The following is a 6,157-nucleotide window of genomic DNA, read 5'->3' on the forward strand; positions in this document are numbered from 1 at the left end:
GAACAATATATTCATTGTGCAGTAAGGGGAACTTGAATGGGTTCAAACTAGAAAAACAGTTCGAGGCTGACTCAGCAAGTATGGGAAAGATGATGTCATCAGAAACATCATAATTCCAGGAATCAGAGAAGCTCTCCATTCTGTGCCTGAAGGCTACCAGCTCCTCACTGCCATTTATTTAATTTGACTCCCTGACCTTCTGAAGGTGCTCGCTTTGCCAGCGTGTATACTAAAGTTGGGACGATACAGAGGAGATTAGCATGGCCCCCGCACAAGGGTGACACGCAAATTCGTGAAGGGTTCCATGTTTTGCCAAGGGGTATGGGGAGAGAGCGGGAGCACGGCGTTGAGATAGAGGATCAGCCATGATCATATTGAATGGTGGAGCAGGTTCGAAGGGCCGACTGACCGACTCCTACTTCTAATTTCTATGTTTCTATGTAATTAAGTGATGCAGTTAAGTCCTGCCTTTCGCGGCTTTCCTGTTCGCATGTTCACTCATCTGTGTTAAAGCTTTTGTACACCAGATCACCCATTGCGTGAGCAACTGTTTGCTTATCCGTGCTTTTTTTCTCCCCTCTCTCATTAAAGTCACTTTGTCCCAAATGAAATTTATTCCATAAGCCAAGACGGAGCAGAGACCTCGGCACGTTTTAACGAAGAGATGATGTCAAAGTCTCCGGAAGCAGATTCCTTCCTTCCATCAATCCTGGCCGTGGACATTTAATTCTCTGATTTTAAGCGCCTTCCTGACCAGGGTGAGACTGAAATGCAACAACTGAAGCGCAGAGAGATTAACCTGGAAATGTCTGAATCTCTCAGTCCAGAACTGCAATGACACCTCTGTTCAATTTTGAAATGTTCACCAGTTTAATTGTCTTTTTATGTAAAATGCTGGTCTGCCAATTTTGAGGTGATTCATGGTTTCCTTAAATAAGGACTGTCTCTTTGTACAATTTTCAATATATGTCTTGGATGTTAAAGGAGCAGATGAGTCAATAGTTGAATTCTTTTGTTACAACATTAAGCCCAGCCTCTCTCCCGCTGTCTGTCGCACACCACAATTTGCTGAACAGTAACTGCACAAACCATTGCTGCCCTCCCATTGCTGGAACCTATCTCATTGACTCCCATTGGAAAGTATGTTCGTCGTTGGTGCTTTGGCCATTTGCGAGGTTTCATGGGAACGCAAGCCCCGTGAACCTTATAGGTCTTGGAATAAGGAAGGTGGTGACACATCACACCGACCTTAGTGATTTTGTTTCATCCACTGTGTATTTAGTGTCCAGAATTGACTTTGGTGCTGGTCTTTCACAATTTGCAAATCCTATTGAGCTCAAGATCTTGTATCACGTGTTGCAAAAGTGCAGCAGTCGTCATTTTTTATAATCTCCTTTTACAGGAACATAGGCTTGTAATAAAAAAATTAAAACGTAAGAAACGAAGAACTAGGAGCAGGAGTTGGCCACGACACCCCTCGAGCCTGCTCCATCATTCAACAAGATCTTCCACCTCAACTCTTCATTCCAGCTCTATCCCTATAATTCCTTAATTCCCAAAAAAAACTATCCATCTCTACCTTGAATGTATTCAATAGCTGAGCATCCACAGTTCTCTGGAATTTCAAATGATTCACAGCCCTGAGTGAAGAAACTTCTCCTGATCTCAGCCCTAAATGGCTGAGCCTTTATCCTGAGGCTGTGACCCCTGGTTTGACGTTCTGCAGCCAGGGAAACTGCCTCGCAGCATCTAGAATGGAAGCAAAACACTGTGGATGCTGGAGATCTGAAGTTAAAAACAGAAAGTGGTGGAAAAACTCAGAGGGTCTGGCAACATCTGCGGAGAGAGAAACAGAGTTAAAGTCTCGAGTCCAACATGACTCTTTTTCGGAACTTTGGGTTGTGTTAAAACTACTCAGAGAAGCACAAAAGATGCTGCCATTTAACCATCTGGGCTGGGTGCTCTGGACATATTTGCTCAGGCCCTTCCTGCACTATAACTGACATGCAAATTCATACTGCAGTTCCTGTTTTGCATCTGATCTGTGACCCGTGAGGTCTATGTCTTATCAACACTATTGCGGCTGATTTGTACTTGTTAAAACTTTTAACTTTACGTTATATATAAAAAAAATGTTCAGGATATTTTTCAACCACATTTTTTTGTCTGTTTACTGGACAAAGCCGAGAAACTTACCAGTAAATAAAATACTGAGCCCGTTTCCAACAACTCAGGCCTAGGAAGAACTGTCGTCTTTCTGCTTCATGTTTTTATTCATTTTATACAATGAACAACAAAGAGAAACAGTTGCTAAACAAATTTAAAGATGGAGTTTTGCTCCTTAATTTGGTGAAGTTATCAGTAAAATTATGTGCAGCTGGTTTTCTCAAATGTTTACATCATCTAACACATGTTGTGAGAAGCTCATGAGTGGGCAGCACGTGTCCCATCAGGAATATCATTGTCAGCTCTGGTTGGACATACTCCTGACCTGCTGTCATCTACAGACACCCACCCAGCACCCCCACCTACCCAACACCCTCTCTCCATTGCTCATCCAACACATCTGTCATTACAGGGTGCCGCATTCTTCAGCCAATTGGAAGGTGAGAAGACTCTTTGTTCCTCGATTTTTGACAGTCAGTTTTCTTTCCCAAATCCAATATTTCCATAACAAATAAACAGAGAAAATCAAACTAAAACACGTGGGGATCAATTTTCCCCGACACTTTGAGCCTCCAAGGGGGGCGGGGGGGGCCAAGATGGGGTCTTGAGAGGTGAGGGCAGTTTAACTCTGGTTCAGCAAAGATATCAACTTGGTAAATGAGTTGAAGAATGCCCTCCAAACAGTCACATGGAAGATTGCTAATTGCAGCTGATTCCCACTGAAGTTGCCTGTTAGTGCTCATTAATGGGGTTTGATTTTAATTTAAAATGTGATTCTTGCATTCTTCACACTGTTGAATGCATTTATATCACTCCTTCCACAAACTCAGGACATCGCAAAGCACCTTACAGCTCACCAACTACTCTTGACGTGTGGTTATTGTTGTAACATAGGGAATATGGCAGCCAATTTGCAAACAGCGAGCTCCTACAAACAATAATGTGATAATGGCAATACTCCATTACGGTGATGTTGGTTGAGGGATGCTGGGGAGAATTCCCTGCTCTTCTTCAAAATAGTGTTATGGGATTTTCTACATCCAACTGAGAAGGCAGATGGGCCTCATTTTAACTTCTTATCTGAAAGAAGGCACCTTCAACAGTGCAGGACTACCTCTGTACTGCACTGGTGTACTGATCTAGATTTTGTGCTTAAATCTCTGAAGTATGACTTGAACCCACAACCTTCCGACTCTGTGGCATAACATTAACCTTTCCAGAGAAAGTTAAAATACCACAGTTCTAGTCAATCACTGTCTGCTAATTAATGGACTCATGGGAAATTGCATAAGAACATAGGAACAGTGATAGGCTGTTTAGCCCTTCGAAGCTGTATCTTAACTGTATTCACCCGTCTTGGTTCCCTATCCCTTTATAAACTTCTCTAACCCTTTAAGGGAGATGGTGGCATAATGGTAATTTTGCTAGACTCGTAACCCAGGCTAATGCTCTGGGCACAAGGGTTAAAATCCCACCATGGCAGCTGGTGGAAATTGAATTCAGTTAATACATCTGGAATTGAAAGCCAGTCTCGGTGATGGTGACCATGACAACAATCATCGATTGTTGCAAAAAAACCCATCTGGTTCACTAATGTCCTTTAGGGAAGGAAATCTGCCGCCCTTACCTGGTCTGGCCCACATGTGGCTGCAGACCCACAGCAATGTGGATGGCTCTTAGTTGCACCTTTTATTTGGAGGAGGTGAGAGGAGTTTGAGGAGGGGTTGTTCAGTGAGAGAGCAGGTTCAGCCAGACGGGGGAGAGTAGTATTTCCATCCATTGTTTTATCTCTACCTTTTAGCCTATTTCGATCCCTTCCCCCCACCCCACCCCCCCACTAGGGCTATCTGTACCTTGCTCGTCCTGCTTTCTACCCTTAATGTCACCTATTAGCACATTCCTTAGATAATATCACCACCTTCAACACCTCTTTGTCCTTTTGTCTGTGACATCTTTTGGCTATCTCCACCTATCACTGGCCCTCATCCAGCTCTACTGGTCCCCCTCACCTCTCTCTCTCTCTCTCTATCTCTCTCCCCCCCGCCACATCCCCCTTTAAACCAGCTTATATTTCGCCTCTTATCTATTTTTCCTTAGTTCTGATGAAGAGTCATACGGACTCGAAACGTTAACTGTATTCCTCTCCGCAGATGCTGTCAGACCTGCTGAGTTTTTCCAGGTATTTTTATTTTGGATTTCCAGCACCTGCAGTTTTTTGCTTTTATCTCGCCCCTCTTAAGTGTTCAGTTCAAGGGATGGGCAACAAATGCTGGCCTTGCCAGTGACATCCACATCCGCTGGAAAAAAATAAAGACAAAAGAACAAAATTCTATCAATCTCCCTGAAAGCCTAGCTCTAATTTTAAGGTCACACACCCTTGTTTTGGATTTCCCACTAGAGGCAATAGTTCCTCTCTATCCGCTTCTGAGCACTCGCAGGTCATGTGACTGGAATCAAGGAGGGACCATCCTTGACTCTCATTGTAGCCACATGTCCACTCTGCTCCAGTTCTGTCATGTAGTATGGCAACAATACTCTCCAGCTCGGAGAATGGTAAGGTGTAAGCTTGCGCTCATGACTTTGTGGTTGCTAATCTTCAGCTGAGCAGGGGTCACACTTTGCTGTAGGGAAGGGCAGCATCAGAGGAAAAGAAGTTGAAGGGTGTGTAAACAATCGCTTCCAGCCCATTGTTTGTACGTTGTTTCACAGTTTCCTCCACACAATAAAGCCAAGTTTCAGAAAAAGCTACTATTTGCTTCAAGCTTGCTGCTTCTTGTTCTGTGCACTGTAAACCCTGTTTGTACCTAACAGTAAAGGACAGGGTGGCCACAGACATTAGTACAAATGAACTGTCTCATCAGTAGCAGAAATTCTATTTCACGGATTTCCCCTAAATATACAGCAGTATCTCCTCGAAACTGAAGACTTTAGTTTTGCCCATTTTATGGCCAGTGGCATCAGCATAAATGCCCAGCTGTGAATGCTCCTTGGTGGCAGTCATAGCTCCCCACTTCTTGACAGGAACAGCATCACTTTACAGAGAGAACAAGCGCAGGATGCCATTCGGCCCATTGTACCTGTGCCGGCTCTTTGAAAGAGCTATCCAAATGGGTGCACTCTCCTGCTCTTTCCCCATTTCCCAGCCATTTTTATTTTCAAGTATATATTTTGTCTTTTATTTCTGGAACTCAAATAGGTTGGGGAACTGGGGAGTTGTGTTCACCAGTGGTCTTACGGGTCGGGGTAATGGTCCTTGATATGGCTGCATTCCCGTGTTGATCTGTTGTATTCCCTGAAAGTTGTCTGGGGCAGGGGATGAGTGGATTGGGTTGTGCCGAGTGGGATCCAGACTTCATGCTACTTAATACCTGTTTCAAGTGGAGCTCAAAGATCACTTATTTAGTAGGGTGCATGTCACATTGTGTACAGCATGGAAGGAGGCCATTTGGCCCATCATGCATATGCTATCTCATTGAAAGAGCAGTTGTACTTAGACTGGCACCCCTGCTTTTTGTTCAGAACCCGACAAGTTCCTCTGCCTCAAGTACTTATTTAACTCCCCTCTAAAATTATTTATGGAATCAACTTCCACTACTTTGTCAAATCAAATGTTCCAGAGCCCAACAACCTTCTGAGTGAAAAAAATTCTCCTCATCTCCCATCTGGATCTTTTGCAAAGGCTTTTAAATCTCTAACTCTGATTAATTAGCCCACATGCTGGAGGGAATACATTTTCTCTATCTGCTCTGTTAAAACCCATCATCTTGAAAACCTTTATCAAGTCGCCTCCTAGTCTTCTTTGTTAGTACAAACAGGCACAAACCATGAAAATGTGCAAGAAGTAAAAATGTGTCAGCATGGACAGAGGTTGGGGGAACCCAAGATTCCTGCACTGACTCGGACCAGTGTCTGGCAGTAAAGGAATGAATAATCACCTGACTTTCCTTTTGAATTGGTGGTCTCTGTACTGCCACACTCGAGTTTTTAAGCA

The 6,157-nt window shown here is 43.7% G+C and overlaps 1 non-coding gene across 1 annotated transcript; it reads left to right on the plus strand.

Moving 5' to 3' along the window:
- Window positions 1–209: 209 nt before the first annotated feature.
- Window positions 210–312, plus strand: LOC144667658 (U6 spliceosomal RNA). The gene has a single exon (XR_013573353.1). It is a non-coding gene; the product is annotated as a U6 spliceosomal RNA (small nuclear RNA).
- Window positions 313–6,157: the final 5,845 nt, after the last annotated feature.

This window comes from Cetorhinus maximus, chromosome 24, assembly GCF_964194155.1.
Source record: "Cetorhinus maximus chromosome 24, sCetMax3.hap1.1, whole genome shotgun sequence".
Taxonomy (NCBI): Eukaryota; Metazoa; Chordata; class Chondrichthyes; order Lamniformes; family Cetorhinidae; genus Cetorhinus; species Cetorhinus maximus.